At 34.9% G+C, this 23,507-nt stretch overlaps 1 pseudogene across 1 annotated transcript; it reads left to right on the forward strand.

The window, feature by feature from the left end:
• The first annotated feature begins 22,409 nt into the window (after positions 1-22,409).
• Positions 22,410-23,276, forward strand: LOC309870210 (large ribosomal subunit protein eL6 pseudogene; annotated as a pseudogene). The gene has a single exon. The product of its transcript is annotated as a large ribosomal subunit protein eL6 pseudogene (transcript).
• Positions 23,277-23,507: the final 231 nt, after the last annotated feature.

Here is a 23,507-nt window from a genome sequence, read left to right on the forward strand (position 1 = left end):
CACCTTTATATTCTCTGGGGCTAACCCTTCCCTTTACTTTTGATGAAATTTAGGCAAACCCCCTCAGTGCAGTCATGGTGGCATCTCTCCAGGCAGTAATTATGTGTTTTCATTTACTGGTCTTGATGTAGCTTTTTTTTAAACCTGGGCCTTCACACCGAACCTTTATTATTTCTTTTTAGTATTTTCAGTTAGCTACATTTGTTGTATCCTGTTTGATTAATTTTTGCTATTCTAACTGGTGTAAGCTGGTACCTTATAGTGGTTTTGATTTGTAATTCCTTGATGGCTAGTGATGTTGAGCATTTTTTCATGTGTCTGTTAGCCATTTGTATGTCTTTTTTGGAGAAGTGTCTGTTCATGTCTTCTGCCCATTTTTTGACTGGGTTGTTAGTTTTTTGAGTGTTGAGTTTGAGAAGTTCTTGGTAGATCTTGATTTGAAGTTGAAACCTCTCCCTTTTTCCAGTGTAGTGCTGCCTTAAATAGAAGCAGGGTATGCTAGGCTTCCTCCTTTTCACTGTTTATTTTTTTCTGAACATTTGCTCCCAGGTTGCATACAGTGATTTCTGACAAAAGTAAGGACTATGCAGTGTGAGGGAGGGGTAAGGTGTGGGAATATCTAGGAGAGAAAAGAAGAGTGGGCTATAAAAGGTCTTATTTGACTTGTTCCTGTGTAATGTCCTTCCCTGTTTTATGTGGGTCTAACCCTGATCGTGTGCCTGGGAGGTGATTGCTCCTGCCGTGACTCATTTTATAGGCTGTTGGCACATACCATCCTCCAAAAAATAGCCCTCCATTTCAGGAGGCCTTTCATTCCTTATTTCATCTGCACATGTTATTTTAATGGTAGAGCCAAAACCTCAACATGGTATTTTATTATTGAGACAAAACATCTAATAAATTCAAGATCTGGGAATCATTGTTTAATGCAGTACTGCATTATAAAAATGCATCTTGTTTTTTTTTTTTTTTAAAGATTTTATTTATTTATTTATCAGAGAGAGAGAGAGCAAGCACAGGCAGACAGAGTGCAAGGCAGAGTCAGAGGGAGAAGCAGGCTCCCTGTGGAGCAAGGAGCCTGATGTGGTACTCGATCCCAGCACGCTGGGATCATGACCTGAGCCGAAGGCAGCTGCTTAACCAACTGAGCCACCCAGGCATCCCAAAATGCATCTTGTTTTAAATAGCATTCATTATGCTTTGTTTAAGGTTTCTCTCTCAAAAAAGTGTTTCATTCCTATTTTAAAAAGTCTAAAATAGTATTTGTCTCTTGATTACAAATGTTTCTGATAAATTTGATCTATGACGGAAGAGAAAGTAAGATCATAAAGATATTGTCTATTATATGGTATTAACTTCATTCAGTTTCAGCTTCTTGACTTACATTATTCTTCAAGTGAAAAACTCAACTTCTGGTAGGAATTGAGGTGTGGAATTCTAAAGAATGAGCAAGTTTAACTAATTCAACAAAGAGTAGAGTAAGGTGTCTTCTAAACTGTTTTTACTCACAACACTTAATGAAACCAAATGTGTTTTTTCCTCCACTCAACAGCTAATTTTCTGACTTTCATGACACCATCTGGGTGTCCTACATTCAATTCTGTTTTAACACCAACTAGGTATTTAGTGCAGACCCCTTGGGATAAGGGCTCAGTCCCACAGACTCCCCCCACTTCAGATGCTAATTACAAGCCTGAGTCACCTATACTTCTGACCAACTGGCAAAACATGGGTGGTTCTCACAACCCTGTCCTCAGGTTTGATAATTTGCTAGAACTGCCTGAAGAATTCAAGAAGTCACTTTACTAGTAGTATTGGTTTGTTATAAAGGATACAAGTCAGGAATAGCCAAAATAAAGAAATGCATAGCATAAGGTCTGGGGGAAGGGGTACACCAGGCACTCTCTCTAGGCATGCTACCCTTCAAGCACCTCAGTGTGTTCATGGCTCAGAAGTCTAAACCCTATCATTTAAATATGTGTGCATGTGTTAATTCCATTTATGTAGGCAAGATTGATTAATTTTGTGACCATCGATGATTGAACTCACCTTCTCCTTCTCTCCTCTCCACAGGTGTCCACAGGTGCGGCTGAAAGTTCCACTCCTCTAACCACATGGTTGGTTCCTCTGGCAATTAACCAACATCCTGAAGCTATCCAGAGACCTACCACAGTCACATTATTAGCATAAATTCAGGTATGGTAGAAAGAAACTTGTTATGAATAACAAAAGATGCTCTTATCACCTTATCACTACTATCACTTAGGAAATTCTAAGGGTGTTAAAGGTCTGTGTTAGGATCTGGGGACAAGAGCCAAATACACAATTATTATTATCATAGTATCTTAGCTCAGGTTGCTATAACAAAGTATCAAAGACTGGGTAGTTTAAACAACAGACATTTATTTCTCATATGGGGGCTAAGAAGTCCAAGGTCAAGGTCCTGGCTAACTTGGTTCCTAGTGGAACCTTTTCTTGGCTGGAACAGTTGCCTTCTCATAATATCCCTATATAATACAGAGAGAGAGAGAGAGAGAGAAAGGGAGGGGGAGGGAGAGGGAGAGAAAGAAAGGGTTGGTTTCTTCCTCTTCTTGTAAGGAGATTAATTTAATCACAGAAGTCCTACCTTCATGACCTCATCTAAATCTACTTACTTCCTAAACATCCTAACTTTCAGTGCTATCACATTGTAACTTAGGGCTTTGCCATGAATTTGGGGGAGTACGCAAACATTCAGTTCATAACAGAAGAGATTTTCAATATGTCAGAGAATGAATAAAGGTTTTCCAAATTTTTAGTTTGATCTTTTCTTTTTTTTTTTTTTTACAATCAAATTCATATAGGGAATCTGGTAGAAAAGTGAATAACTTAGATTTTACCTATTCCTTTCCTGCAGCCCTCTTGTTTACTCATTAAATATTTACTGATTAAATGTAGGCCAATAACCCTGAACACATGAGTGAATGAATGAATGAATGAGTGTAAAGATGGATGATGCAAACATTTAGGCACAAAGTTTAGTAGACATAAATCAATAAAAACTTAATCATGTGCTGCAAATATTAATTATAGAAAGTATCTTTGTTTGCTTATAAAACATTTAAAAAAACATTTTATTGGGGGTGCCTGGGCGGCTTCGTCAGTTAAGCATCTGTCTTCAACTCAGGTCATGATACTGGGGTTCTGGAATTGAGCCCCTCATTGTGGGGGGGGTCCCTACTCAGCGGGGAGTCTGCTTCTCTCCCCTGCTCATTCTCTCTCTCCTTCTCTCAAAAAATAAAAGCTTTAAAAAGGTAAAAGTATAAATACCTTTTATTTTACTACATTGTCTACATATATATTATTATATGTGAGTTTTTTGTCACATCTCTGCAAATATTATCTTCTCTTCTTGTATTTGTGCAGTTTGCTTTTCCTTTTGACTGAATTAGCTTTTTTAGACCCCAATTACTAAAACTTATGTTGTTGTGATCCTCCTACACTTCAACTTGTCAGGTTTTAAAATTATATCCTGTTCTCTAGGTACCAAACATCTCATACAAATTAACATCGCCAGTGATATAACGAATAAACTTTCTACTCTAGAATCCCCTAGAATCCCCAAATTCTGAATGCATTTCTCACAGCAAACATGGACATGGACAACAGTGTAATGACCTCTAACCCATAAGTAAATAGATAAATGAATAAATAAGGCAGGCAGGCAGTGTGGACTTGGCACCTGTAATTTGTATAGCTTGCTTATCATTCCTAGTAAGTGAAACTGATACATGGTGAATGACCCAAGGTCCATCTCACTAAGACCTCTTATTTCTTGAATATTTATGACCAAAGGTTCTCTGGTTCCCTCAGGAATTGAGCATTTGAGATCATCCCTCATTTACTTGGTGAAGTGGCTGTATATTTAGATTCCAGGCACTTAATAAAATAAGTATAATCAGCCCTCAGTTTATCAAAATTGATGAATAAATGATATAAAAAAATGAATGATTTGGAAAAAAAATTCTTATTGTTATTGTGTTTTATACAGAAGTCCAAAATTGAATTCACTTAAAATAATTTTACAGTTAACTTCTACTGTATGAATGTGCAGCTGTTCTATCCTAGAAATATCTGAGAGTCATAGTATAGATTAAGAGATACTAAAAATGTTCACACAAATTATGAAATAGAGACTCGGCCATGCCTTACTGAGCTTAGTATCCTAAAGCTGGTCAGACATTTTATAAAACCTTAGGAAAAATTATGATGCTGCAGGACTGACCAAAAGAAAAAAAAATGCTATTCTGTAATAAGCCTCCTTTAGGTTCCTTATTTAAAAGGATGTAGATGACATTGAAGAAAATATTTTTTTAAGAAGGAAAGTTATGAGAGTAATGAAAAGGAAGAATTTTTACCTCGGTAGTTTTAAAGATTTTTAAAAACTACCCTAGCAGGAACAAATATGCATATGAGAAAAGCAAATTTATAAAATAAATGACCCTGTGTCTGTGAAATGAGGCTAAATAACCTCTAGTGTTTCAAGGAAGGCTAGTATTTTATGATTAATAGACAATGTAGAGAGTTGTGGTAGTTCACACCTTAAACTGTGAAGTGTTGAAAGATAGTTGTTCTTATTTTATCTTCTATTCCCCACTGGACCTTTGAAAGTACCCCAGAAGAATAATTATGAAATAATTAAATTAAAAAACCCTCTTTTGGGGGGCACCTGGGTGGCTCAGTGGGTTAAAGCCTCTGCCTTCGGCTCTGGTCATGATCCCAGCATCCTGGGATCGAGCCCCGCATGGGGCTCTCTGCTCAGCGGGGAGCCTGCTTCCTCCTCTCTCTCTGCCTGCCTCTTTGCCTACTTGTGATCTCTGTCTCTGTCAAAATACATAAATAAATAAAATCTTTAAAAAAACAAACAAACAAAAAAAACCCCTCTTTTTGTAATTTGCATGAGCCTACTTGTATTTCAGCTTTTAAGGCCTGTGAATCATCCCACAAATAGTTACTATCCACTTGTTTGAGAAGTCCCAGATTACAATGGGAAACAAACAAAACAGGATACTGCATAATGAAAGAGAAATGGAAAATGATAAAAAGTTGTAAAGCCTGCTTCATATATTATGAAGCGTAAAATCAGGTGAATTAAGATAATGTTGTGAAGTAATTATGAAACAGTTTAAGGCAGAACTCTAAGACTAGTTTATGCAAAGAATAGTATCCTGTAGTCATCTATAAAGCACAGGTAGACTACCTTGGTTTGCCTTCTGCCTCATCCACCTGCTGGCTATGTGACCTTGGACTAATTTACTGAGCTTCTCTATGTCTTGATGTTCTCATCTATAAATGTATGTAAGGGTAGTGCTTATTTTATCGAGTTATAAAGCACTGAGGACAGTGCCTGTGTTCACAATCTTGAAGTAGCAGTTATTGTTAGACAAGAGATCTTAGGTTTGTCTTTTAATAGTGGTTGAAAATAAATATTGGAAATAAGAATACTGAGTCTCTAAAAATCTATGTGTGACTGGAATTAAGTCTTTTGTTCAGAATGTGGGTTTGAATTGTTAAAAATACTGAAACGCTGGGTAAATAAGAAAAGAGAGACTGGGAAATTTCATTATATTACTGACTGATTTTTTTATTATTAGCACGACAAGAACATTTCACATGAGTCTACTCTCAACAAAATCTAAATGTATAATACAGTATTATACACTTACTATACACGACATATATATATATAGTACTATATATAGTACTATATAGTATACACTATACTATACAGAGTATAGGTACAATATATTGATTTATTTTTAAGATAGTTTAATTTGAGGGGCGCCTGGGTGGCTCAGTGGGTTAAGCCGCTGCCTTCGGCTCAGGTCATGGTCTCAGGGTCCTGGGATCGAGTCCCGCATCGGGCTCTCTGCTCAGCAGGGAGCCTGCTTCCTTCTCTCTCTCTCTCTGCCTGCCTCTCAGTGTACTTGTAATTTCTCTCTGTCAAATAAATAAATAAAATCTTTAAAAAAAAAATTAAAAAAAAAGATAGTTTAATTTGACACACTTTTTTTTTTAAGATTTTATTTATTCATTTGACAGAGATAGATCACAAGTAGGCAGAGAGGCAGGCAGAGAGAGAGAGAGGGAAGCAGGCTCCCTGCTGAGCAGAGAACCCGATGTGGGACTCGATCCCAGGACCCTGAGATCATGACCTGAGCCGAAGGTAGCGGCTTAACCCACTGAGCCACCCAGATGCCCCTAATTTGACACACTTTTAAACATGAAATTACTTCTGAAGATGTCCATATATATTAAAGGAAGATAAAAAATAAAACTTTATATTGATTTTTCTGAACATGAGCAGAATATGTTCTTATTCTTAGGGCATATGCTTGTCTTTAATCAATTTCTTAGCCACATCTGTCTCTAGTACTGTGTCAATGGTATTTAGTTGAAGAATATATTTTTTCCAATATGGGAAAATTATTTTTGTTTTTGGAAAATATTTCCAACAATATTATTCAGTTTTATTTTACAGTTAATAAATTTGAAAGTTTTGGGGCACATGGGTGCCTCAATCAGTTAAATATCCAACTTTAATTTCAGTTCAGGTCATAGTCTGAGGGTCATGAGATCAAGCCTCATTGAGGCCTCCATGGTGATGGGGAGGGGAAGCATGCTCAAGTTTCTCTCTCTCTCCCTCTGCCCCCAACCCCAGCTCATGTATGTGTGCGCATGTACTTTCTCTTAAAAAGGAAAAATTAAATAAATAATAAGTAAATAAATAAAATAAATTTGGAAGTCTTAACATCTTCAGTTTTTTTTTAAAATCACAATATCTTAATTGAGATAACATTTTCTGAGATAACATTACCTGCTGAGCAAATTCTGCTAAATGAACTGTATTTTATTCCATATTTAGTATTAAAATTTATAAATATTTGAGATCAATTATTTTCACAAATATCTGTGAGAAACAAAATTCTTTAAATCCTTGTTTCTTTTTTTTTAAAGATCTTATTTATTTATTTGACAGAGCGAGATCACAGTAGGCAGAGAGGTAGGCAGAGAGAGAGAGAGAGAAGCAGGCTCCATGCTGAGCAGAGAGCCCAATATGGGACTCGATCCCAGGATCTTGAGATCATGACCTGAGCCGAAGGCAGCGACTTAACCCACTGAGCCACCCAGGCGCCCTAAATCCTTGTTTCTTAATGAGTCTTTAAATGTTACCAAAAAATGCAGATGCTACAAAATCGTAAGTTTTCTCAATTTCTTTCAGGTTCCAGTTATAAATTTTCTCAGTTAAAGACAGGAATTCCCTCTTACTGTAGGTTGAAATATTAAAGCTAATTATAGAATCTCAAATGAACTCTTATAAACTGTTGTAGTTCTCAACATTAATTTGTGCAGGTTTGCCCTTGCTTTTAAAAGAATAAATTTTAATATCTTCTTATTTGCAAACTTAATGTTCAGTAACTACAACTCACTAAAAACTTTAGGTTTTTAGGACTTCTTTTATTGATTTACTTCAGTAAGGATCTTCAGCTAAAGGTAAATAAGATGCAACCAGCACTTAGTGGACTACACTATTGATTTAGAGAGTAATTCTCCAAAGCTTGAAGATTTCTAAAATCTGTTTAATGATGGGGCATAAAAGAGCTTAAGATTTCTAAAATCTGTTTAGTTTAGTATCATATTCATCACAAACAGTTTTCTGGTTGAATTTTTATGTGAATATTTTAAAAATTATAAATTTTCAAAATTTTGTCTTCTATTTAGATTGATAAAATATTCCACTTTAGTTGATAGCAGTCATGCATTATGTATACACCATTGCCAATTCCCAGTGCCTTGCTGACCCACTTAATTTATACGTATGCGTTTATGTATACATATATACATGCATAGATATAGAGATTGAAGTATAGTTGGCATACAGCATTACATTAGTTTCAGGTGTACAGCATATTGATTTAATAATCCTATATATTACATAATGCTTGCCATGGTAAGTGTATTCACCATCTGTCACCACACAAAGTTATTACAGTATTATTAGCTGTATGGCCTACGCTGTACTTCATCTCCTGACTTACTTACTTTATAATTGGAGGTTTTTACTTTTGATTCCCATCACCAATTTTGCTCATACCCCCACCCCTGTAATTTGGCAACTACCAGCTTGTCCTCTATGTTTATGGGTCTATTTGTCTGCTTATTTTGGTTTTTTAGATTCCACATACAAGTGAAATCATATGGTTGTTGTCTTTTTCCGTCTGATTTATTTTACTTAGCATAATACCCTCTAGGTCCAACCCTCATGGATGGCAAGATTTCTTTCTTTTTCTTCTTCTTTTTTTAAGATTTTATTTATTTATTTTAGGGGGGGTATCCAGAGAGAGAGGGAGAGACTCAGGGTTCTATCTTATACCCTGAGATCATGACCTGAGCCAAAATTAAGAGTTGGATGTTTACCTGACTGAGCAACCGAGGCACCACATCTATGGCAAGATTTCATTCCTTTTTATGGCTAAGTAATATTCCATTGTGTATGTGTATGCACATATCACATCTGCTTCTATATCTTGGCTTTTGTAAATAATGCTGCAATAAACATCGAAGTGCATATATCTTTTCAATTGGTGGGGGTATTTTCTTCCTTGAGGAAATACCCAGAAACAGAATAATTAGATCATATGTCATTTCTATTTTTAATTTTTTGATGAACCACCCTGCTGTTTTCCATAGTGACTGCACCAATTTGCATCTCCTCCAACTGTGCACAGGGATTCCCTTTTCTCCACATCCTCACCAACAATTGTCATTTCTTGTCTTTTGATACTAGCCATTCTGAGTAGTATGAGGTAAAAGCTCACTGTGACTTTGATTTGCATATCCCTAATGATTACTGACAATGACCATCTTGTCAATGTGCCTGTTGGCCATCTGTATGTCATCTTTGGAAAAATCTTTATTCAGGTTCTCTGCCCATTTTTTAAATGGATTTTGTTGTTGTTGTTGTTGTTATTGTTTTAGTGTTGAGATGTTTAAGTCCTTTATATATTTTGGTTATTAACCCCTTATTGGACACATAGTATGCAAATATTTTCATATTGTTGATGATTTTTTTCATGTGCAAAAGTCTTTTATCTTGGTGTAGTCCTGGTAGTCTATTTTTGCATTTGTTTCCCTTGCCTGAGGAGACATATCCAGAAAAATTGCTAAGGTTGATGACCAAGAGATTACTGTCTATGTTTTCTTTCAGGACTTTTGTGGCTTCTGGTCTTATATTTAGGTCTCTAATCCACTCTGAGTTTACTTTTTGTGTAAGGTGTACAAAAGTGGCCCAGTTTCATCCTTTTGCCTGTAGCTATCCAGTTTTCCCAATTCCATTTATTGAAGAGACCATCTTTTGCCTCTTGTGTAGTCTTGCCTTCTTAGTTGTAGATGAATTGACTGATCATACATTATTTTAAATAGTTAAAAAAGTTACATGAAAATAAGGTCCACCAAACTATATATTCATTACACTATGGGAAAAACAAAGAAATTTATCTTCAAAGCTGATGTTTTAATTGAATTTGGAGCAGTCATATAAAGTCAAATAGTTCACCATTGAAAGACTAAACTTTAAAAACTCTGTCTCAGTAAATTCATTGAGAAACCAAATCTCTATTGAATTAACCTCACTGACTTTTAAAAATGATTTTATTTATTTATTTGTCAGAGAGAGAGAAAGAGTGCACAAGCTGAGGGAGAGGCAGGCAGAGGGAGAAGCAGCAGGCTTCTCACTGGGCAAGAAGGAGCCTGATGCATGACTCGATCCTAGCACCTTGGGATCATGACTTCAGCCAAAGGCAGATGTTTAATGGAGTCACCCAGGCATGCCATTAACTTTACTGATTTTCTATTTGAAGCACTTCACAGCAATGATATAAAACTGCTTTCTAAGTCCTTCTGTTAATTGAGCCTATACATGAATAATTATGAATTCATTTTTCATATATGTATAGAAAATTATTAGTGGACACTATTAATTGAGAACATTCTACATTCTATTTAAAAAAAATTTAAATTAACATATAATGTATTATTTGCCCCAAGGGTACAGATCTGTGAATCATCAGGCTTACACACTTCACTGCACTCACCATAGCACATACCCTCCCCAATATCCATAACCCAACTATTCTCTCCATAACCCCCTCTCCATAGCAACCCTCAGTTTGTTTTGTGAGATTAAGAGTCTTGTATGATTTGTCTCCCTCCCAATCCCATCTTGTTTCGTTTTTTCCTTCCCTACCCCCAAACTCCCCACTCTGCTACTCAAATTCCTCATATCAGGGAGATCATATGATAAATGTCTTTCTATGATTGACTCATTTTGCTCAGCATGATACCCTCTAGTTCCATCCACATCATTGCAAATGGCAAGATTTCATTTCTTTTATGGCTGCATAGTATTCCATTGTATATATATACCACTTCTTCTTTATCCATTCATCTGTTGATGGACAATTAGGTTCTTTCCATAGTTTGGCTATTGTGGACATTGCTGCTACAAACATTCAGATGCATGTGCTCCTTTGGATCACTGCATTTGTATCTCTAAGGTAAATACCCAGTAATGTGATTGTGGGTTGTCCTGTAGCTCTATTTTCAACTTTTTAGGAACCTCCATGCTGTTTTCCAGAGTGGCTGCACCAGCTTGCATTCCCACCAACAGTGTAGGAGGGTTCCCCTTTCTCCACATACTTGCCAGCATCTGTCATTTCCTGACTTGTTAATTTTAGCCATTCTGATTGTTGTGAGGTGGTATCTCATTGTGGTTTTGATTTGTATTTCCCTGATGCCGAGTGACGTGGAACAATTTTTCATGTGTCTGTTGGCCATCTGGATGTCTTCTGTGCAGAAATGTCTCTTCAAGAGAACATTTTACATTCTAATTATGACCCCAATTCATTTTTTTTTTTTGTGACCATCAGTACATTCTTTTTTTTTTTTTAATTTTTTATTTTTTATAAACATATATTTTTATCCCCAGGGGTACAGGTCACCAGGTTTACACACTTCACAGTACTCACGAAAGCACATACCCTCCCCAATGTCCATAATCCCACCCCCTTCTCCCAAACCCCCTCCCCCCAGCAACCCTCAGTTTGTTTTGTGAGATTAAGAGTCACTTATGGTTTGTCTCCCTCTCAATCCCATCTTGTTTCATTGATTCTTCTCCTACCCACTTAAGCCCCCATGTTGCATCACCACTTCCTCATTCTTTACTAACTACTCAGATACACATATGCACACACAGGGTTTAAATGTTTACATGATTATTTCTGTATTCAGGCCTGCAGATTTTGAGATACCACAAAATTTAAAACTGCTTGTGGATTAAAGTCCACTTTATAGCATTAAGTGAGGTGACTTTTTTTTTTTTTTTTTTTAAGATTGCTGACTAGTGAATTACTTGGAAAAACATAGTGACTGAAAGCTTACTTATCTACTTCTGGAAAATTTCCAACATGTAAGTAGATGCCAAAAATATTGATATAATTTTGTTTTCTTTTTCTTTTATAAAAGAGAGTTGAGGCCTGTTGGTAAAAGGATTATTTCACATGTTTTTTAAGAGTATAAATATTATTTATATATGTAATCTTAAATATAAATTATATATAATTATATATTTATATAATGTATAATATAAACATATAATACCAATTTTATATATATATAAAATCTTATATATATATAAGATATATATAATCATATATATATATATATAAAATCTTAAATTCATTCTTTCTGGAAATTAGACTATCAGAAACACTTCCTTATTTATTGTCACAGTCGGTCACAGACTGTCATCTAATCATCTTCATATCTTCATATCTTTCTCTGAAAAAGGAAAATACATGTAATCCTTGAAACAACCTGAAATCTATAATGCATTTTAATGCTTGAAGATTCAGTTTAACTTTGATTTCTGACTGGCAGCCTTATTGTGTTATTCTTTTCTTACTCCCTGTTGGATTGTCAATTCATGGTTTTTACTTTTGTAATAATTTTAAATAAAGTATGCTATTATCTGTGAAATATTTTGCATTAAAGCTCTAGGAAATATTTCATTTTGTTGTATCCTTCCAAAACCAATTACCTAGTTCAGGTAGAAAGTAACATCTATCTCCTACCATGCCTGGGGCAGTGCCTGTCGGTCATTTTATTTGCCTGCCCAGTTTGGAGTTGTAGACTGAATTTGACTTTTTCTACAGCTTCTATTTTCTCAGGACTGCTACATCTACCATTTGCATAAAGTTTCATTTTGGTAACATCATCGTTCATTCTCCTTATCTATATATCAATGGGAGTTAGATTAGTTTATTGTTATATCGCATCCAGACAGAAATAAAAAGTGAGAAGGAAAAACAGAGCGAAGGAAGGAAGGAGAGAAGGAAAGAAGGAAAATAAATGTATAAATATGTATTCTGAAATACCAAACTAGGTATCTAATATATTCCACAGAACAATACTTTTATGCCAAGCAAGTTTGTGCCCCTGCCCCTACCCCCTTATTTAGGGTGTCTCCTTAATAAATTTTCTGTTTGGATTAACCTTACTTCCATTAGAAAACTGTGCCCAAAATACTCCATGTTCAGACCTGGTCAGTAGTGGGTTCTGGTTGATAGAAATGCCTACCACAGATTTATCTAAGTTTCTACCCAGTGTCTGTGAATCCTGTGGTCAGCCATGCCATCTGGTTGGTGTATTTTCAATGCAGATTGGGACATGGGTACACCTGTGCCCATTTCTCCTCATTAGGGCACCCTGCTGTTCTACAACTGCCCTTTCTTGACCACCCCACTAACTCCTTTTGTTGACTTGAAAACACAGAAAAGCTCCAGGTCTAGTGTCTATAGCATGCCATAGGCCCTGCAGGTGACCCCTGCTTCCAAGAGCAAGCTTGATGAGGATTTTTTTTTCTGCTGACTGGAGCATTTTATTTATTTATTTATTTTTCATTTCCAGAATGCTGATGACTTTATTTAGTATCTCTCATTCTCATTGGTCTCAGGGGAGGTCAGAGGTCTGATTATCCATGTTTCACTACCAATAACAAAAAACACTTGGACTTTTACCTGTTATAAAGGTTTGACTGAAATGTTCCTCAAATCTATAACATTCCAGGGCAATGGGGGTGATGAGAGAAATCCTTTACCCTGTGTGTCAGCCACTGGCACCAAGGTTTTTCCCCCCAGCTCCTCTACAAGTTCCACGCCATATGTCAGGCAGTCTTCCTGTGTGTCTTTGTTTCTGCCTGTGGCTTCTGAGACATTCACTTCACAATGTTAATGGACTTTCCCTACATATTTTCTATGTTGCTCTGTGGTAACATCATGCTCTACTTAAGCATGGGTCTTAAGCATGTCAGATACTCTTGTATCTATGTGACAGCCTTTCCATCCATTAGCCCTTTGCCAGCTCTCTGCTGATGGTGTTGTGGAGAAGGCAGAGATGTAGTCATCACTGGAGATGACATTCTAGTAATGAAGTGATTACAGCCTAAAATGTTCAAGAGAAGAAGGTGATCTGAATATGCATTGCTCAATGTTTACACTACAAAATTCCCAAATGACAAATTTAACAAAATAAGAAAAAGAATAATCATTCACATTTTCCTGCATAATCTGTGTAAGACTTGTATTTGTCATTGCCATCAATAGAGTACAATTATTCTTTTTGAGAGTCATTGGAATCCATTATTTCTGGCAGCACAATAGATGAAGTAGTAATAAGAAATTATGTATCTAGCATAAAACATATGGGAACCTTTGAGGCATGGAGATCTATATTGTTATAATACAAATTGGTTCCAAAGAGTCATATCATAATAAGAGAATCATTACCTTTTTCTCAGAGCAGAGATATGAATTTAGCCAAAAATAAACACTTATTAACAAAAAAGGTAAAGAGATAGTTGTTTGTGGATCTTAATATGAAGAGATGGTGTCTGGACAGTATGAAAACTCTCCAGGTGTGCTGCTTAAATAAAAAAGGAAATAGGTAATTACCTCTCTTTTACCCTTTATCCTCCAAATATTCTAAATCCTCATTGATATAGTACCATACTATATATGGGCCCATAAACCTTATAATATATTTTAAAATCAAGTTGCATATATCAATAGGGACCTCCCAAAGTGAGGCATAGGGTGAAGTTTTATCTATTATTGATATCATACAAAAGATATATCTTTACCCATGCTTTTTTTTTTTTTTTTTTTTTTGATGGTAGTCTGTAGTGGTAGACATCTAGTTAGGTTTGACATTGATTAATGTGGGAAACAAAAGCAAAAGAAAAAAATTTCTTTACTACCTTGCCCATTGACAAGATCTTGAAAAAATTAGAATTAAAAATTAAATTTCCTTACTACTTACAGCCCATTGACAGGTCCTTGGAACTTCCTCTGGGAGCTCAGCTGCCTCAAAGTTGACACTTTGCTCAGGGCAAAAGGCAATCTTAGCTTAACATTATCCTGACCCCTCAGGATCCTGTGAATCTACTTTAAACATACAGAAATTCCTTTGGAAACTTCCTCTATCTCTACCTCACAAGATATAGGTTAGCAATCATCCTTCAAGCATGTGGACCACCGTTTCGTATCTGAAGAGTCTCCTGCCTGAGATTTTACTACACAGTAAGTAATAACCTTTTCCTAACAATAGCTAGACCTCTCAGGGTCCCAGAAACTGTTTCCAAAAAAATTTGGAGGCTTGTGCTGTCCCCAACCCCCTCCCAACTTAACAGTATCAAATCAATCACTGGTCACAACATGGGTCCTGTCCCCATGCTTTAATAAAATCACCCTGTTTGCACCAAAGACATCTCAATAATTCTTTCTTGACTCTGAACCCCAACATTTCCATATCAACATGATCCTAGGTATTCTAAAGAATCCTGATTCTTGAGAAGGATCACATTGAATCTTAGTATAAATCTTTGTTGGGCATTAATTTCATTTGTCTTATCATTGCTCTTATTACTGGCGGAAAGAAAACTTGGAATTTTATTAGGAACTTCTGATCTCATTCACCTCTGCATGCCTAGGACAATGGTTACATGCACTGGAAAGTTAACAAAGGTTCATATATGGAATTGTGAATAAATTAAAAGAAAACAATTAAATATAAATAATGAACTATTTTTATCTTTATTATAATATAGTGTTTATGCTGCTTGATTATTTACTATAACCTGTAGACATTCTTAATTTTTTTACAACAGTGTTTTATTTAAAATCAGAAAAAAAAAATAGATGCTTTCAATGCAAGGAAATAGTTAACTATCTGGAATTTAAGGATTTCTCTTTTTCTAATGTTTTGAGACTTCCTGCTGAGGGCACTCTCTCTTTTGTTTGTTTGTGTTTATTCTACCATTAGAAAAGAGGCACTTTATGGCACCTGGGTGGCACAGTCAGTTAAATGTCTGACTCTTGGTTTTGGCTGGGATTGTGATCTCAGGGTTCTAGGATCAAGCCCCATTCAGGCTCTTTTCTCAGCAGGGAGTCCACTTGTCTCCCTCTCTCTGCCCCTCCCCTGCTCCTGCGTGTGCCCATGTGCTCTCTCTCTCTCGCTCTCTCTCTCTCACTGAAATAAATAAATAAATATTTAACAAAAAAAGAGAGATTTTAAAACATATTACTCAGGCATCATCAGTTAAAAAGAGAGAGAGAGGTAGATATTATGGAAAAGGGTATAGAGTTTGCACAGGAGGCTTGTTTTCCATACTTGGAGTGTGAGTAGGAACCCAGAAGGGTTTGGGCCTTCAGCAGTACGTATTATGGTCTTTCCCATGTATGGGTTCTTTCACAGGAAACCTCTGGCCCAGTGCTGTGAAGAACCTGAGGCAATAGATTGTGTTGCATTAAATCTGATGACCAAAAGTTGCTTCTATTTTCATATTGTTAACTTAAGCTACATTGTAGTAGTGTATGTTGATTTAGAAAATTTTGATGATCGTATTCCAGTACTCTGAATGTATCCATGGATAGTTAGTGATAAGATGCCCTGAGACTTCCTAATGGAAGGCAGCAGAAAGGGCGTCCAGAATCACTCTACTGAGAAGATCACACAATAAGGAATCACCTCCAAATGAGGATGTGGAAATTGAGAGGAAGTTGAGAGTGGGGTGAGGGGTTGGGTTTAGGCTAGCCAAGTATATGATAGATAAATGCCACAGAAGGCAACTCAGTCTAATCAAAGTTAATTAGTTTTAGGAGACTTGAGTTACAGACCACATTCGGCTTTGGTAAACTGCTTCACCTTTCTGAACCTAGATTTTCTCATCTGTGAAAAAAAGAGGATGTAGAGGTTGAATTAAATGCTATAAAAGGTAAATTCCACTTCGAAAGTACAATCTTTTCTATGCCACCTTTCCAAGTTTTACCTGGTATTTTCCAAATCTATTCTTGTTTATCACATGAAAACTTAAGATTAAATTTATATAGAACAAAGTTACAGCAATGCAATTTTAATTAAAGGTGAGATCTTGCTTGCATCTGATACTTGAGCAAAGAAGGAATGATTTCTGAGTCCAAGATGCAAGCTGCTGTTCCATTTAAATGGGAAAATTTTAAAGAATTCCATCTAGGGCTGTTTATTTCTTTTTTATGTTATTTCAAAAAGGAAGTCAAGGAATTTTAGAGGTGTAAAAATAGTTCAAGATACTGACAAGCCCTGTATTCTTTGATAGCTACTATGAACTATCTGGATATTATATTTATAGTATAATTAGTAAATTATATTCAATATGATGGTGTAGAATAATTCTTTTTCAGTCCTAGTGTAATGCCTGGTGTATAGAGACACTCAGTATATGTTTGTGGAATAAACGAATAAATATATTGGAAAAAGTAGACAGTAAATGATTAAAATTTTGATTCAGTCATATATTCTGGGCCAGACAATTTTGAAAACATTTGGGGGATAGATTGATATTCAGGTTTCATCTGGATCTTTTCCAGCATGACAACTTCAGAATGATTACCATGATATTGGTGCTATTTATACAACCATTAAGCAAAATATTCATTTAAGAAATATTTAATAAGAATATTATAGGTGATGGGAAATGAATACAGTACTGTTCTTTGGCACTATAAATAGTATAGACCATGTTCAGGATCTAGTCCCTAGAAATTATTGTGAGGCTAAGAAACAGATCAAGGAATCATTGGCAAACCTTGCAACTTACTGAAAAGTTTGTCATTATGGACAGACCAAGCCAAGAAGTGTGAGAGCAGATGGTGAAATGCCAAGTATAAATAAATTCACATCTCTCTCTAGTATCCTAAGCCTAAGGATTTGGATATGGACCAACACATACTACTGTGGACCCACTGAGGAGCAAAAATTATTCAGCAATCATCACAGTAAGGAGTGGAATCCTGGAGAGTAATAGCAACACTTCAACCATCTCCATTACAAATCCTTCATGGTTTCTAGAAGGCCATTTGGAAGGCAGGGAACCTGCCAATGCACTGACTTAAAGTTAGCTCCAACTTCTGTAGAAGCTTCAGGAACAGCCCTTCAGAGCATTCCCCTTTTCTTTCTGTGCTTTCAGAATCTCCGACTCGTCTATCCCCACAGGTTATTTTGTGTATTAAGTTAAATAAGATTATGTTGAAAAACGTAAAATGCCCTTTGTTATCACAAGTTCTCAATTAAACTCCAAGTTTTCTTTGAGAAAATGTCCCTAAAACCACCAAAATTTTTCGAAATGAAGTTGGTTGGTTAGGGTGGTGATATTTGCAGAAACATGTTCCTTTCCTTCAAAAAAGTAGTGGTATATAAGATAAAGATTCCAAATATTTTCTAGTGTATTATAAAGCTTAAAATGTAATATTCCACAGGCAATTTACTAATCTTTTAAATTGATTGCATTTGGGAACTGATAACGATATTATGTGGAAATAACTCAGACTCCTAATTCATTGGATTCTACAACAGAGAAATATATGAGAATCAATCAATTTAAGAGTGAACATAGTAAAATAAGCCTACAAGAATCAATGGAGTAAATAATGATTATATAATGATGTTCACCTCATGGAAATGAGGCTCATCAATGCAAATTAAATAGCTTAAAAATAATTTTCCAAACTGAACCAATAATACAATACCTAAATTGAGAGTTACTGTGTAAATGGGAGAATAAATAACTTATCCAGGTAGTTTTATTTAAGGAGACAGATACCCTAGGGTTAGAGATTTCCCATTAACTAATGAATTTAATGATTTTTAACCACTTAGTCAACAAATGATCCATGTTTACTATTTGTTGTGTCCTGTGCTACAGGCATTGATATAGTAACATAAGAGTTCAGTTTAAATGTGCTTTCAAACATTTGCACATATGTGAATACATACCCAAGGCAACAATACTGTTTTTTAATATTGGAAAATATTAAAAAAATTATCAGTAAAATTAAATTAATATGTTTTCTTTAATTTTGTGTAATCTATTGCAATTTTTCTCAATTCATTATTTACAATTTAAATTAGATATTAATTCTAAAGGCTTACTTTGGGGTACTATCACAATATTATTTTTCCTTTACCAAATACAAAGCCAAATCATCCGAGAATAAAAATTTTATAAAGTTTTATGAATTATTTTGTGGGGATTGCTGAACTGCACTTGCACCTACTTGATCCATTGTGCAATGGCACATTCATGTAACAACTCTTTATTAAACATCTATCATGTACCAGGCGCTGTGCTGAGCATACTCAAAGATAAGATACTGCTCTCAAGAAACTTTTCAAAGTAGTTGAGGGATGATTAGTTTAATAAAGTAGCATGAAATATACAAAATTGTGCATTGGTATTTTTAGGTATATAAGCAGGGAAATTAATCATCAGTGGTAGAAACAATCTACTGTTTCATTATTTAAACAGTATTGGGATCCACCAGTATATACATTTGTGTATATATATCAAATACAAAAGTATTTTTTACTTCAGAGTTGTTGGCAGGAATACTTCTGGCTTTACTGTGGAAATGATGAGTGTTTCTATCTGTGGCATATATCCCCTGCATGTTTTTATTGACATTGAACTTCTTTATTTGATTTGATATTTTTCCACACGATTTAAAGTACTTACCTTAGGAGAAGCTAAGGGACTATTACTGAATGGTCTCAACCCCCTTAAAAAATACAAAATAAATGTTGCTGAGTTTCTTACTAATTAGTCATTTTTCTAAAATATTTTTATTTCTGGGAAGATAGATTTCTATAAAAACAAACTATTTGAAACATCCTTGGCCAAAACAATCTTGAGCTCAATTGAATGACTAAAGTATATGTCATATGATATAGTCAAAATGTGTTCTCTAGGTTCCTTTAAATTCGTGAGACTGGGAAAAGTTATATATATATGTATCAATTTTTTCCCAGCTTAAAAAACAAATGGAATTAAGGAAATATTTTAATTGATGGTGTACTTACTTTTTCAATATGCTTTCCTAGAACAGAAATGAGGATTCTCTACTCTCTTTGGAGTATTTATTTATTTATTTTTCTTTCTTCTTTGGATTATTTAGACATTTAATCATAAATATTTTGTGTGTGTATGTAATACGTGGATATATCACATATGTATCATATATACATAAAACAACACACAGATTTTGTGTATATTTGTTGCTTGATATGTGTATGTGTGTTTGTGGAAGACAATAAGTTATTAATAAATTATTACAGTTCTAACTCAAATGTTAAAATGCTTTATCACTAGTGTATTAAAGTACACATGTTCTTTATTTAATCATCTGATTAGCCAAATTAAATGCCAGAATTAAGTTAGATTCAATACGAAGATGAACGACAGACAAGTTGGATCTTCCCTTATACTCTTGTTTATAATAGTGAATGAGGACATTACACTGTAATGGTTTTGCAGAGGCTAAAGCATTAACTGAGTGTTTTGGGGGAAAGTTTCATTGATATTTATCAAATTCATTTTAAAAATTTTATTAAAATATTTTATATTTTAATATAAAATATAAAAGGCATTTTTAAATGTACCAAAAATGCATTTAATCTTGATAAACTTGCCAGGATTACCTCAGATCTTTTGCTTCAAAGAAATAGAATTTAACAATAGAGCTTGAAGCCCCTTTGGCATCTTTACTTGATTGCCTTCCCCTCTTTTCCTCCCCAGAGATAATTACTTTGCCAAAGTTATGTGTGACATTTCCACACAGGCTTTAATATTTTAGCTATGTACATATGCACAAATAATGTACCTTGAAATATTCGTCAGTCCTCTCATATTGCATATCTCTATCTGTAATATGCTTTTCATTCAACATTTTTATATAGATCCACATTAATACATGTAGACTATATTCATTCATCTTAATTGCTGAATTGAAATATGCTATATACTATATTTTCTTTATCTACTTGCCTAGTGACAACATTCAAAAAACCACACCACTGTAAAAAGTGGTTCAGTGAACATTCCTTTGCATGTCTCATTAGATGCATATTCAAGCTTTTTACTAAAACATATATTTAGAAGTGGCATGGCTGGATCATGTGACATGGGCATCATCAGCTATTCCACATATTGCCAAGTTGCTTTCCAATTTCATATCTCACTCAGCATTGGCTATACACTTGATATTCATGAAACTTTTGATTACTGGCAATCTGGTAGATTTGGAATGAAACGGCGCTGTTTTAACTTGCATTTCCTCAATAGTAATGTGACTGAGCAAATGTTCTTCTGTTGATTGCCAGACAGGTTTCCTTCTCTGTAAATGATCTGTTCATATGTTTTCAATTATTTATTTTTTCGGTTATATATTTCTGTCTACAATTGAAATGCTAACCTACTATAACATATAATACATATACATATACATGATCATACATACATATCTTTATTTTTAAACTTGGATTATGGTTTTCTTAGACATATTAAAGTATATATATGTGTACATATGTATATATTTAAGCTTATATATTTTTAATTGCTATCAAATGTGTCCTTTTTTCTAAGTTTTCTGAATTTCCATGATTTTGAATTTTTTTTCTTATCCCACTAGCATAAAAATATTTTCTTCTAAGTTTGCATTTGTTTTTTTACCTTTAATCTTTAATCTCTCCAGAATATATACATTTATATAACTAGGTATGTAAATGAGTGTGTGTGTGTGTGTGTGTGAATAGCAAAATGCAGTGATCATTTTTGTGTTGTTTTTTTTCTTTTTCTTCCAACTGGATGGCCAGTTGTCCAAGAATAGTTTGAAAAATAATTCTTACACTCCCCTACTGATTTGAAGTGCTCATTTTATTACATGTCAGTTTCCAAATGTGCATGGGTCTGATTTGGAAAACTCTAATACTATTCTTTCTAGCTACATCACTTTTTCTATTCCACAGAAAACACCAGATTTTAATTATTTTGGTAATTAAATATTGATTTTCCTTTCCTACATTTTCGTGAAAAGATATTTTGATTCTCCTAAGATCTTTTCCTTGTTATGAATTTTCCTTATAAATCTGAGCATCATCTTGAGGTTTTTATTGGCCTTGACCTGTTGAGAATGGATTAAAAACAATTGACTCTTCACAATACTGGGTCCTCAAATCCATTAATATTGCATTTTTCTTCTATATCCTTCAATAAAGTGTAACTGATTTTTATTCAGAAGGCTTGCATATATATTGCTACAGTTATTCTTAGGTACATCTGATTAATGAGACAGGTTTGTTTTTTTAGTTATTTCTAATAAGTCATGGCTGGTTTTAATGAATAATACTGTTTTGCTATATTTTTCTCTTATTCTGTTCCATTTTATATATTTTTTATTTTTGTTTTGTTTTTGCATTTTGTTTCCTCTTTTCCAAATCTTATATATTCTACAAAATACTACCCACTATAGTCTAAAATTCAATATAGAATAGCAGCTGTGGTGATTGACATTTTCCTGTTCATAATTATGAAAAGCAAATCCTCAATTTTTAACTTTTTTAGGTTCTTTAGCTCTGTGCCATGCACTAGAAATTCTTTTCAGACAGAGATCTTGAGCAACTGTAGAGCTCCATTTATTTATTTTCCTTTTCTCAAGGACCACTATCTTGCACTCTCTTGTTTAATGCTTCAAAACTATTGTTTCAGATATTTTGTTTGTCTTCTAGCTTCTAGGGTGGATGAGCAAATTTCCTGTTACTACAACATGGCTTGAAGCAGATATCCAGTTTTTAATTCTTAAAGTAGTTTATTTATATTTCTTACTTCTTGGGTTGGCTTCATCTTTTACTTCAATGATTTGGGGTGTCCTTGTCACATTCCTCATCCTAAAGGAAGATGTTTAATGTTAGAAATGGATGATGTTTGCTCTTTACCGTCTGGCAAGATGGCAGGTGAAAAGGCTGAGAAACTGGATGCTAAGGAAAAGAAACCTGAAACCAAGAAAGTTGATCCTGGTGCCAAAGTGAAGAAGGGTAACATCAAGGCTAGAATGCGAAAGAAGAGGAAGCCCCACTACAGTTGAAACCCTGTCCTAGCTAGAGAAATTGGCAGCTATTTCTGGTAGGCTCTGTATTCCAGAAAGGCTACATACAAGAGGGAGTATTCAGTAGCTAAATCCAGCTTTGAGAAGAAAAGGATAAGGTTCTTGCTACTATCATAAAACCAGTTGGTGGTGACAAGAATGATGGTACCCAAGTGGTTAAACTTCGCAAAATGCCTAGGTATTACCTGACTGAAGATGGGCTGTGAAAGCTGCTAAGCCACAGTAAAAAATCTTTCAAGCAGCATGAGAGAAAACTGTGAGCAGGTGTCACTCCTAGGATCATTTTGATCACCCTCACTGGGTGCCACAGAAGCAAGAAGGGGTTTCCCTGAAGCAACTGAGAAGTGGTTTGTTACTTTTGACTGGACCTCTGGCCCCCAATTAAGGTCTTCTGTGTAGAACACACCAGAAATTCGTCATTGCCACCTCCACCAAAATTGATAGCAGCAGTGTGAAAATCCCAAAACATCTGACTGATGCTTGCTTCAAGAAGCAGCAGCTGCATAAACCTGGACACCAGGAAGGCGGGATCTTTGACTCAGAGAAAGAGAAATAGAAGATTACAGAGCAGTGCAAGGTTGATCAGAAAGCTGTGAACTGGCAAATTCTGCCGACAGAGCTATTAGTCAGCTTCAGGGCTATCTGCATTCTGTGTTTTCTCTCAGAAACTGGTGTTCTAAATGTTTTACAAAGAACCTAATTAAATAACTGATCCATCAAAAAAAAAAAAAAGAAAGAAAAGAAAATGGTTGATGTTTGCTGGAGGTTTATGGTAGATGCCCTTTATGAAGTTAAGGTGTACCATTTTATTACGGTTTGCTAAAAGTTATTTAAAATGACTTTTAAATTTGATCAAAAGGTTTTTTTGGCAATTAATATTTTCTCTTTTAATATGGTAATTAGCCAAATAACGTTAACTCCTTCTCTTTTTTTGAGAGA

The sequence above is a fragment of the Mustela nivalis genome (assembly GCF_964662115.1).
Source record: "Mustela nivalis genome assembly, chromosome: 7".
Lineage (NCBI taxonomy): Eukaryota > Metazoa > Chordata > Mammalia > Carnivora > Mustelidae > Mustela > Mustela nivalis.